General features: G+C 54.4%; 3 non-coding genes across 3 annotated transcripts in view; 1 reads left to right on the forward strand and 2 right to left on the reverse strand.

Annotated features, from left to right (window-relative positions):
• The window catches only part of LOC126523401 (5.8S ribosomal RNA), a 153-nt gene extending 48 nt beyond the window's left edge, over positions 1–105 (reverse strand). Inside the window, exon 1 of the ribosomal RNA XR_007597645.1 lies at positions 1–105. This exon is cut by the window's left edge and continues 48 nt beyond it. This is a non-coding gene — a ribosomal RNA (5.8S ribosomal RNA).
• A 1,574-nt stretch (positions 106–1,679) lies between these two features.
• LOC126523380 (small subunit ribosomal RNA) lies at positions 1,680–3,494 on the reverse strand. The gene has a single exon (XR_007597644.1). It is a non-coding gene; the product is annotated as a small subunit ribosomal RNA (ribosomal RNA).
• Positions 3,495–8,880: 5,386 nt separating this feature from the next.
• LOC126523404 (U2 spliceosomal RNA) lies at positions 8,881–9,072 on the forward strand. Its single transcript, XR_007597646.1, has one exon. It is a non-coding gene; the product is annotated as a U2 spliceosomal RNA (small nuclear RNA).
• The last annotated feature ends 3,428 nt before the right edge of the window (positions 9,073–12,500 follow it).

A 12,500-nucleotide genomic window follows, 5' to 3' on the forward strand; every position in this document is an offset into this window, starting at 1 on the left:
CGTTCAAAGAATCAGTGCTCAGTGTGTCCTGCAATTCACACCAAGTCTCGCAGCTGGCTGCGTTCTTCATCGACCCGAGAACCGAGTGATCCACCGCTTAGAGTCGTGAAAAATAGTTTGTTCAATTCAGTACAGTACAACCAGGGTTTTAGGCACGTGGCGTCTCCCTGTGTGTGGTTTCGAAGAGCGCCTTTCGGCGTGCGCTCCTCCAGTCTCGCTCTTTCGGCGGCCGCGTCTCAGCAGCTGAAAGCCTAATGGCACTCCACTCCTGCTACTCGCGCGTGTGTTTTGCGCCCACGCCTTCCTCGCTTGCCCTCGAGGCACCTTATGCCGTTTGCGCGCACTCGAAGCCGGTTTTACCTGCCAACCATCCACCGGACCCGTGTGTCTCGTGTGCACGTTCACATCGCTCCACTAAAAATTGCAAAGAGCGACAGAGCCATGATTAGGGCTAAGCCGCTGTGGAGTCTTTAACGGCTACACGGCCACGGGCAGGGCTTCACCCCCATCGACGTGCTTCGCTTCAGTCAGCAGTAGGTTCATAGAAGGGCCTCAAACACACACACACTTTCGCATCGGCAGATCGCCGCAGCATAACCGCTGTTGATCCAACAGCCTACTTGAGACGAAAGACAAGAGCCCGGCGCGCGTACTCGCGCAGCTCTCCAAAACCACTCGGCCAGTGCCAGGGACGGCTCCCTGCGCCGGCGCCACAACAAGTCTACTTGAGGCGGAAGACGAAGCCAGCAAGGGCCTGGCCGCAAGTGCGTTCGAAACCGGGACTACAGTCCCTCGTCTGTCCGTACTTCCTCTTTCGACGTGCGGCGCCTTCCCAAAGCGCACAAGTCCGCTAACCGCAGAACGCTTCCGACGTAGCAAAGCCGCGTTTCCTTCGGTACTTCGCAGCAACGCCGCCTTTCCCTCGGCGGCGGGCGAATAGCCTGCAGACGTCGTCGCATTAAACCGCGATCTCGACACCTCGCGCGTCACGAGCAGGAGCCGACCGGCAGCCTCCGGCCCTTTCGGACTCGGTGGCATTTGCCGCGGAGGACGGGAGAGCACTTTAGGCCACGGTTCCTTCCGTACTTGGCAGCCGCACCCTCATACCGACAGTTCCATGACCGACCGAGCGCCACACCGTTCCTTTAGTACTTGGGTGGCAACAAAGTCGGGTCGTTACTCCATACTCGCCGCAGGAAGCGACCGGCAGCCGCCAGCCTTTTCAGACTCGGCAGCGTTTGCCGCGGAGGACGGGAGAGCGCTCGCACCACGGTTCCGTGTGTGTACTAAGCGGCAGCGGCATTAGCTCTCGACCGTCAGTTCCTTGACCGACCGCACGCTTCGCCGTTCCCCTCGTACTGGGCAAAGCAGCAGGTCGGGTCGTCTTACTCCCATTCCGCGCAAGAGCGCCAAAGCGGACAGAAAGCCCACCCAGTGTGCGTTACGCCGTTTCTACCCGCGGGCGCGGCCAAGCCAACCGTCCAAGGTTGCAGCCGGCGTCCACTGGGCGCAACAAATTTGGCACGGGGCGCCCCTCAAAATTCAGGCAGTCCCCGGCATGTTCGGGTATAGCCGTCCCCGCGTCCAAGCGGGGCCAGCGGCGGAAAGCGTCGGGCGCAGCGAGCTGCTTCACCCACACGGGGTAGAAACAATGGCGCTCGCCACCCTTCACAATCCGGTAATGATCCTTCCGCAGGTTCACCTACGGAAACCTTGTTACGACTTTTACTTCCTCTAAATGATCAAGTTTGGTCATCTTTCCAACAGACCGGCGCAACCGAAAGGCCGCGCCGGACATCGGTCCGAAGACCTCACTAAATCATTCAATCGGTAGTAGCGACGGGCGGTGTGTACAAAGGGCAGGGACGTAATCAACGCGAGCTTATGACTCGCGCTTACTGGGAATTCCTCGTTCAAGGGGAACAATTGCAAGCCCCTATCCCAATCACGAAAGAAGTTCCACGGGTTACCCAGTCCTTTCAGACAGGGATAAAGACACGCTGCTTCCTTCAGTGTAGCGCGCGTGCGGCCCCGGACATCTAAGGGCATCACAGACCTGTTATTGCTCTGTTTCGTGCGGCTAGGAGCCGCTTGTCCCTCTAAGAAGGTTGTAAGGTGCTGGGAACCCCGCACCTATTTAATAGGCTAGAGTCTCGTTCGTTATCGGAATTAACCAGACAAATCGCTCCACCAACTAAGAACGGCCATGCACCACCATCCACCGAATCAAGAAAGAGCTCTCAATCTGTCAATCCTCCCAGTGTCCGGGCCGGGTAAGTTTTCCCGTGTTGAGTCAAATTAAGCCGCAGGCTCCACTCCTGGTGGTGCCCTTCCGTCAATTCCTTTAAGTTTCAGCTTTGCAACCATACTTCCCCCGGAACCCAAACACTTTGGTTTCCCGGAAGCTGCCCGCCGAGTCATTTGAGTAACTCAGGCGGATCGCTGGTTGGCATCGTTTATGGTCAGAACTAGGGCGGTATCTGATCGCCTTCGAACCTCTGACTTTCGTTCTTGATCAAAGAAAACATTCTTGGCAAATGCTTTCGCAGTAGTTCGTCTTGCGACGGTCCAAGAATTTCACCTCTAGCGCCGCAATACGAATGCCCCCGTCTGTCCCTCTTAATCATTACCTCGTATTCCAAAAACCAACAGAACAGAAACGAGGTCTTGTTCTATTATTCCATGCAAGTTTATTCAGGCGACTCGCCTGCGTTGAGCACTCTAATTTTTTCAAAGTAAAAGCACCGGCCTTCTCGAGGCACACAATGAAGTGCACCAAGAAAGGACCGGCATGATGTTCAGTCCGAGCCGTCGCATCGGGTAGATGCACTACTCGTCTGGAACTGAGATCCAACTACGAGCTTTTTAACCGCAGCAGCTTTAGTATACGCTATTGGAGCTGGAATTACCGCGGCTGCTGGCACCAGACTTGCCCTCCAATTGATCCTCGTTAAAGGATTTAGAGTGTACTCATTTCAATTACGGGGCCTCAAAAGAGTCCCGTATTGTTATTTTTCGTCACTACCTCCCCGTGCCGGGAGTGGGTAATTTGCGCGCCTGCTGCCTTCCTTGGATGTGGTAGCCGTTTCTCAGGCTCCCTCTCCGGAATCGAACCCTGATTCTCCGTTACCCGTAACAACCATGGTAAGCAAGTAACCTACCATCGAAAGTTGATAAGGCAGACACTTGAAAGAAACGTCGCCGGCTCGTGGCCATGCGATCAGCACAAAGTTATCCAGAGTCACCACACAATACGGGCCGAAACCCGATCGATCTTGGTCTAATAAAAGCACCCGTCGCCCAAAGGGCTTCAGGCTCACTGCATGTATTAGCTCTAGAATTGCCACAGTTATCCAAGTAGGAAGAAACGATCTAAGGAACCATAACTGATTTAATGAGCCATTCGCGGTTTCGCCTTATTTCGGCATGTACTTAGACATGCATGGCTTAATCTTTGAGACAAGCATATGATTACTGGCAGGATCAACCAGGTAATCGTTCAACTGCGCGTCCAGCCTTTCAAGCAGGCCGGACGCCGTTTTTGCGATGCCGAGGCCACCTTCAGGCGCCCCAACACGCTTCGTTCTCGCAAAGGGTAGCACTTTGCACAGTCCGAGACGACGGCGTTCGAGCTCGCTACGGCGCCCTCCCCGCAGGGCCGGGTATCGCCACGCGGCAAGAAGCACGCAACATTCTCGATAGACCGGTTGTGTCGACTCGATCGCGGCTTGCGGTTTCTCTCGAGCCCGCAGCACTGGTGGACCGACCGACACTTGCAACGTAGCCGAGACGGCAAAGCCGCTAGGCGACGGGTCACGCCCGCGCCTTCGGCGCTTTCGTATTTGATTCGTCCGAGGACGATGCGGAACACACTTCGATATCGTGGAAAAAGCGTCGTCCGACAACCAGCCCCTAACGCATCAAGCGGATGAGGCTGCAGACGTCAGCTGTGGGATCCACGGGAGCGATACCGGGGACACGCTTGACGGGCACGAAGCCCGCCGCATATCAAACACCCAGGTCGCTTTGGGGGCGACTGCTCTCTGGGACCCCCATATAATAGCAGCGATAAGTACCCAGACCTCCATGGGGCCGTACTCGTGCCACTTTCGACGAGCGTTTGGCGAAAATCGTGCCGCCTCGTAACGCCGCGAGCAAGATTGAAAGCTTACGTCGGCAGCACAATGCCGAAGTCGTGAAAGCGCAGCGCGTCTACCGAATGCGCGAACGGCAATTTCTCGCTAATGGCCAGTACGGTTTCCTGCACAATTGCCTTTCTGTCGCCCTACGGGGCCCCCGGCCGATCGATTCGAGGCACGCTAGCACGGCCCCTTCGCCATTTCCGAGCACGAGTGCGAACAGTGCGGGCGGCGTGCTCGACGCCCCGGCTGACGTCGTTTCGGACTTTGTCTCTTCGCGTGCTCGCGGCAACGCCGCGGCCAACGACGACGTCTGCGCGGTTCTTTGCCGGTTCCCGGCGTGCTATAGTGCAGCCCTCTGCAGGGTGACACCGGCTCCGTCGTGGCCGTGCGGCGGCTTGTACGCAAAAGTTGCGTCAAAGGCGTCGCGCTCGCGCCGCCCCGGCACACGCGGTTTCGGACTTTGTCTCTTCCAGCGCTCGCGTAGTCGTGGGCACGATTGTCGACTTCGGAACGGTGCGCGGACACCGCCACGAGCACGCGCAAGACGAAAATCGCACTACGGTACAATGTCGGCCGGGGCCCTACGGCCCCTTACAGTAGCAGCGATAAGTGCCCAGACCTCCATGGGGCCGTACTCGTGCGACGCGGCGGCGTACTGCGCCGAGCCGAGCGCCAATATTTGGCTTTTGCAGGGCGGATTCGAGCTCTGGCGATTGCCGCGGTACCGCCGCTCACCGATTCAAGGCACGCTAGCGCGGCCCCTTCGCCATTTCCGAGCACGCGTGCGAACAGTGCGGGCGGCGTGCTCGACGCCCCGGCTGACGTCGTTTCGGACTTTGTCTCTTCGCGTGCTCGCGGCAACGCCGCGGCCAACGACGACGTCTGCGCGGTTCTTTGCCGGTTCCCGGCGTGCTATAGTGCAGCCCTCTGCAGGGTGACACCGGCTCCGTCGTGGCCGTGCGGCGGCTTGTACGCAAAAGTTGCGTCAAAGGCGTCGCGCTCGCGCCGCCCCGGCACACGCGGTTTCGGACTTTGTCTCTTCCAGCGCTCGCGTAGTCGTGGGCACGATTGTCGACTTCGGAACGGTGCGCGGACACCGCCACGAGCACGCGCAAGACGAAAATCGCACTACGGTACAATGTCGGCCGGGGCCCTACGGCCCCTTACAGTAGCAGCGATAAGTGCCCAGACCTCCATGGGGCCGTACTCGTGCGACGCGGCGGCGTACTGCGCCGAGCCGAGCGCCAATATTTGGCTTTTGCAGGGCGGATTCGAGCTCTGGCGATTGCCGCGGTACCGCCGCTCACCGATTCAAGGCACGCTAGCGCGGCCCCTTCGCCATTTCCGAGCACGCGTGCGAACAGTGCGGGCGGCGTGCTCGACGCCCCGGCTGACGTCGTTTCGGACTTTGTCTCTTCGCGTGCTCGCGGCAACGCCGCGGCCAACGACGACGTCTGCGCGGTTCTTTGCCGGTTCCCGGCGTGCTATAGTGCAGCCCTCTGCAGGGTGACACCGGCTCCGTCGTGGCCGTGCGGCGGCTTGTACGCAAAAGTTGCGTCAAAGGCGTCGCGCTCGCGCCGCCCCGGCACACGCGGTTTCGGACTTTGTCTCTTCCAGCGCTCGCGTAGTCGTGGGCACGATTGTCGACGTCGGAACGGTGCGCGGACTACGCCACGAGCACGCGCAAGCCGAAAATCGCACTACGGTACAATGTCGGCCGGGGCCGTACGGCCCCTTACAGTAGCAGCGATAAGTGCCCAGACCTCCATGGGGCCGTACTCGTGCGACGCGGCCGCGTACTGCGCCGAGCCGAGCGCCAATATTTGGCTTTTGCAGGGCGGATTCGAGCTCTGGCGATCGCCGCGGTACCGCCGCTCACCGATTCAAGGCACGCTAGCGCGGCCCCTTCGCCATTTCCGAGCACGCGTGCGAACAGTGCGGGCGGCGTGCTCGACGCCCCGGCTGACGTCGTTTCGGACTTTGTCTCTTCGCGTGCTCGCGGCAACGCCGCGGCCAACGACGACGTCTGCGCGGTTCTTTGCCGGTTCCCGGCGTGCTATAGTGCAGCCCTCTGCAGGGTGACACCGGCTCCGTCGTGGCCGTGCGGCGGCTTGTACGCAAAAGTTGCGTCAAAGGCGTCGCGCTCGCGCCGCCCCGGCACACGCGGTTTCGGACTTTGTCTCTTCCAGCGCTCGCAACCATGTCGGGGCCGACGCCGACGACTGCGTGGTGTTTCAACGATTGCCGGCGTGACACAATGCAGCTGCGTGCGGGATGCCAGCGATTCCGTCGTGTCCGTGCGGCGGCTTGTACGCAAAAGTTACGTCAAAGGCGTCGCGCTCGCGCCGCCCCGGCACACGCGGTTTCGGACTTTGTCTCTTCCAGCGCTCGCGTAGTCGTGGGCACGATTGTCGACGTCGGAACGGTGCGCGGACTACGCCACGAGCACGCGCAAGCCGAAAATCGCACTACGGTACAATGTCGGCCGGGGCCGTACGGCCCCTTACAGTAGCAGCGATAAGTGCCCAGACCTCCATGGGGCCGTACTCGTGCGACGCGGCGGCGTACTGCGCCGAGCCGAGCGCCAATATTTGGCTTTTGCAGGGCGGATTCGAGCTCTGGCGATCGCCGCGGTACCGCCGCTCACCGATTCAAGGCACGCTAGCGCGGCCCCTTCGCCATTTCCGAGCACGCGTGCGAACAGTGCGGGCGGCGTGCTCGACGCCCCGGCTGACGTCGTTTCGGACTTTGTCTCTTCGCGTGCTCGCGGCAACGCCGCGGCCAACGACGACGTCTGCGCGGTTCTTTGCCGGTTCCCGGCGTGCTATAGTGCAGCCCTCTGCAGGGTGACACCGGCTCCGTCGTGGCCGTGCGGCGGCTTGTACACAAAAGTTGCGTCAAAGGCGTCGCGCTCGCGCCGCCCCGGCACACGCGGTTTCGGACTTTGTCTCTTCCAGCGCTCGCAACCATGTCGGGGCCGACGCCGACGACTGCGTGGTGTTTCAACGATTGCCGGCGTGACACAATGCAGCTGCGTGCGGGATGCCAGCGATTCCGTCGTGGCGGTGCGGCGGCTTGTACGCAAAAGTTGCGTCAAAGGCGTCGCGCTCGCACCGCCCCGGCACACGTGGTTTCGGACTTTGTCTCTTCGAGCGCTCGCAGCGATGTCGAGGCGATCGCTTACGTCTGCACGGTTTCCGGTGTGCTACAATGCAGCAGTCTGCCGCACTACACCTCTTGGTTGCCGAGGCCAGCACGGCAATTTACTGAAGCGAGCGCATTGCGCCCAGGCGGCAGCGGACTTTGTGCTTTCGGGAGTGCTCTTGCTGTAAAATTTGAACGGCTGCAGCTGCGCGAAGCAAGTGTACCTATTTTCACTCTCTCTCTGTCTGCCTTTGAGGCGACTGTAATTTCACTTTAAACGCAACTGGAGGCGGGAGCAACCTGATGAGAGTAGGTGGACTTCGGTACATGTTGTAATTTAGAAATTGCTTTCAAGCTTTGAGGACATACACCTTCGCGCCATCTGCTTTCCCCGTCTCTTTGGCACTTTATAGTATGTGCTGCATGCTCTGCATTCCAAAGAAACACGCCTGTGTCTCTCCCTCTCTCACGTTCTTCTTCTTTTTGTAGCTGCTGTTGTAGAAGATGCTATGCTCTTTAATCGCTGTAACATAGAGTGCTTGCACAAGCCAACAACTGTTGCGCGTTTTTTTTTTTTTTTTTTCTCTTCCCAAGACGTTTCTGCCATTATTCACTAACTCTCGTTCTTAGTATGCAATGGAGCGTTAGCTCGCGCCATCTACCTTTCTTTCTGTATTGCAAAGTCCGCAGGTTTTCCTAGTTCCGTACACAGATGGCGCTAATGCGTTTTGGCGCCAGGTTCGAACGACCTCGCTGTACTCGTGTTTCCCATTTGAATGTTTCAAAGGGGTTTGCGACAGGGGGTGGTTCTTGTGCAAGGCTGAGCTTTCCAGCTGCGTTTAAGCTATGCTAGCATGTGTGCGTATATATATATATATATATATATAAATACACAAACACACACACACACACACACACACACACATGCATATATACATACACACACACGGTAATGGTAAAGATGATGAGGTAGCACTTTTTTTTTTTTTTTTACAATGCCTGTGTTTCAGATGGCGATCTTTCTCCCCTCTATGTTTCCGGTGGGAAGGAGTGTGCAGCGTTTTCTATATTTATTTTGTCATTCACTTCTATGTTGCTCGTCTTCGTACATGGGGCATGCTACCTAATTCTACCGGTCGATTCGACACGTTGCGATCCGTCCCGGCCTGTGCCGTATCAAAATTTTCAGTGGGCCTTGCGGTAAATAAAAAGAAATGAAGGAAATGCGCGTAGTATATTACAATTGCACACGGGCTTGAAACGAAGCCCTCAAGGAAGGTCACCTTGAGCGGTCGCATTCAGACGGAAGTAAGCATTCCCCTGGCGCGTTTTTTTCCGCTCGCCTGTTCCGTTTTCTACGAGGTTGCCTTGGTTGGTTTCGCGTTACAAGCAAGCTTGCACTCGGGTCTCGTTTCTACGCGACAGCGTTTCGTTAACAGCGAAAGACTGAGGCGTTGCGAGTTCATCCGTGAGATAGGGAGCGTTGAGTCTGTACACAGGCTGAATTTTATAATATTGCCCACGCTGTTGCTGAGGTTACCCATGTCGGCAGGGCGCCCACAAGGCAGTAGTACAATGAAGTGAAGTGAAGGACATCGCTTCTCGGCCTTTTGGCTAAGATCAAAGTGTAGTATCTGTTCTTATCAGCTTAATATCTGATACGGGTTCTATATGGACCCACGATATTAAACCTATTTTTGGAAGTTGGCGGAGTGCTTGAAGCCTGCTTCACCTCCGCCGCAGGTCGGCCCGGTATTGCACTACCTCCGGGATCGGCCCCGCTCACTTAGGTGAGACTTCATTCAATCAAAATGAAGAGCACAAGCTCAACGCGAGCAGTGACTTGACACGCACCATTCCTATACTACACGCAACGATGCCGGTTCGCGGACCACGAGAGTAATTAAACTGCCACTCCATCTGTGTGTAGCGTCGCACTTGTTGCGTCGCAAATGGGACAGCCGCTCCAGCAAATTTCTAGTTATGGGCTTCGAGAAAAATTAATGAAAGCAAAAGAAAGAACCAGAATTCCTATTTGTCCGATGTCTCTGAATGATTGTCTCCTGTAAAGAGCCACTTGGGGGGATGGGGGGTAGGATTAGCCGTGGGGTTCGCAATCAATATGAATCCCACTCAAAGCCAACACTGGATTTTGGAGTTCACTATCGCTTGGATCCGTAAACCACCGCGGCCACGCAAGCTCGCCCTGCCGCCGAAATCCGCTGCCCAAGTGGAAGAAAGATTCCCTATGAAAGAAAAATAGAGTGCCCGATTTCTGGCAACTACTGTGCAGCCTTTGTGTACACATTTTCGCAGCAGTGGGACCGAGCGCCTCGAAAACAAACTTGTCGTATGCCCAAATGTGGCGAAATATATTCAAGGGTTAAAAGGTGCCTCATCTTTCTAACCTGTATGTTACGAAGACCTGTTGCTACCTTTTCATCATGAACATCATCATCATCATCATCCTGGCTACGCCCACTGCAGGGCAAAGGCATCTGCCATGATCCTCCAAGTACCCCGGTCAGGTGCCGATTGTCGCCATGTAGTCCCTAATCTAATCTGCCCTCCTAACTTTCTGCCACCCCCTGCTACGCTTCCCTCCTCTTGGAATTCAGTCTGTAACCCTTAATGGCCACCGGTTATCTTCCCCCCAGATTGCATGCCCTGCGCATGCCCATTTGTTTTTCCTGGTTTAAACTTTGGTGTCATTAACGAGCGTTTCTTCTCGCACACCCCAATCTGCTCTATTCCGATCCCCCCGTGACGCCACACCCATCATCCTTCTTTCCAGAGCCCGTTGCGTCGCCCTCAGTTACCCTTCGGTAATCCTCAAAGCTTTTTGTTGGGGCACTCGTGGCATCTTTCTCGTTTAATGAAGTCAAATTTTTTTCAGTTTTGGGGGAAAACTCAATGAGCTAGGCGCGATTGTGTCCCTGGCGCCGCTCTCAACAAGATGGCGGCGCCCATGCTTTTTGCCTGCAGGTTCGGCCCTACGCAGAACACGCCTGCCGGGCAGTGTAGCCACGTTGAAGGGGCAAAGCGTAGTGCAGTGAAGCGCTTGCTCGGGCGAAAAACGCAAATATGAGCCAAACAGGAATTTCCATTATTGGAAATTCCAGTTCAGTTTGCGCATTGCGTTCGCCTAAGGTAAAGAACACAAATGCGAGTGCCACAGCAGTCAAGTCAAAGCTTAGGATTGCGTATCATTTTTTTTTTTTTTTTTCTTTTCGTGCCTTTTACTCCTGGCCTGCGTGGCCCTAGCGCGCATGCACACGAAAGTAATGAAATGCTGAAAACACGAAATAATGCGGTGCGGCTGTATCATATCTATTTTGTGCGCTTTGTTCTTTGTGGACTACAGCGGTGTGCGTCATGAGAAAGTTTCGGTGCCCTTCTTGGGTGACCAGTGAAGCTATATTTAAAACCACATTGATTTGTACGGTTATTGCTACAAACTGCGTGTGGGTGTTTTTCTTTTTCGCTGCCAACGATGGGTTATCGCAACCGCGATCGGTTCTGCTGCTACGCTAGACGCGTGCTTGCCAACGGTTGGCTCTATACGCGACCCGCGACGCGTGGTCGGCACATTCAAGCAGTCAATTGCAAACCGTTCCAAGAAAAAGGATGTACTCCACTTGCCACCTAGTTCGACGATTGTACTTTCTGACCCTCGAGGAAGCGCCGCCTTCCCACGTTTTCTATAATACGATAAGATTCAGAGCGACCGCGACCACTTGTCTTTGTCAATATCTCGGAAACGCTTTCTTTGTTTTCTTTTTTTTTTTTTAAATCCAGATACTCAGACGCGCCCGTGTTCACGCGCACTTGTTCTCTCCGATAAGCAGGGAAGCTCGGTTGGGGTGGTGTCGGGCCTTGCGCATGCGCTGCTGAGCTCGTCGCTTCGCCGGCCGGTCGATGCTGGCGCGGTACTGGTAATGAACTTCGACGTGCATGGTGAAACGTCACTTTGTATTGCCACTGTAGACTAGCAATGCAATGTGTTTGCGAGCGATTGGATAAATGAGAAAGCGTGCACTGTCTACAGTTCATGCCCCTCTAGAGTAGTGGAAATGTTGCTCCAAGTGTTAGGTTTGTAATTTGCGCCTACGAACATGAACTAAACAAAGAAAATGGTCTGCAGCCGCCTTCGCTTCATAAAATTCCCGTACGAAGAAATTTCCGTGCGCGAATGAGAGAGCAAAAGAGAGAAACCATGTTAAGAAGAATGGCTGCCTTTTACGTGATCTCGCGCATGAAACCAGACGATAGATTAATTTTAGCCGTTCATTTTGATTTGCCGAATGTAAACCGGAACACTTTCTCCACGCGGTCTTCAGATTTGAATGGCAATCAATCACATCCTTTCTTTTTTTTTTTTTTTTCTGTTTCTTTCTATCTGGAACCGAAAGAATTCAGAACGCCATTTCAATCTTAGATTCGATTAGATATCGCGACTGGTATGCTGAAATATCACGCCTTATCTGGTGTTAACCTTCTTGATCACGGCAATAAAAAATCGCCAGTTCCCGAACTTTAATCGCGCCGAAGATGAACCGATATGCTGGATTCTTATTGTCATGATTTTATAGAAAGCGCTGGTTCTATGGCTAGCTTTGAGGAAAAGAAAAACATCGTTCAGGAATGTATAACTCTAAACAACTAAAAAAAAAAATCTGCCGGCAATTGGTACTACAACGAGAGTACTGAGAATACTGGAAAAGATGAAATCCAATCATGCTGAACTGAACTGAGATTATTTCATCAAGACATGCCCCGAAAAACGTGGCCACTTTCAATGATAATTTCAAATGTGATTTCTTTCTTTTTTTTTTTTCTTTTTTTTTTTTTTTACGACGGATAATAATTATCTTTCCAATGGCGGATGTGAAAATTTCAGAGCACGTCATTTTCGAAATCCCAAGGCCCCGGACGCATTCTCTCTTCTTTAAGTATTTTGGTGGTGCACACGGAGGAAAATTTCGCGCACGTAATTTATAAACTAGTAGTTGATTTTCTAGAAGAACACAAAGTGCTGACAAACGGCCAACCAGGACACAATTAAATTGGTATTACGCACGGTTTCGAAGCCGCGGTAACAAAAGGGTAACAAAGGGACGTTCATTTCGTGGTGTCGATTTCACGTCTCTCACAATAAAAAAAAAAAAAATAATAATAATAAAAACTACTGCATAAAATAGGTTTTCCCAAACT

Source organism: Dermacentor andersoni, unplaced genomic scaffold, assembly GCF_023375885.2.
Source record: "Dermacentor andersoni unplaced genomic scaffold, qqDerAnde1_hic_scaffold ctg00000398.1, whole genome shotgun sequence".
Lineage (NCBI taxonomy): Eukaryota > Metazoa > Arthropoda > Arachnida > Ixodida > Ixodidae > Dermacentor > Dermacentor andersoni.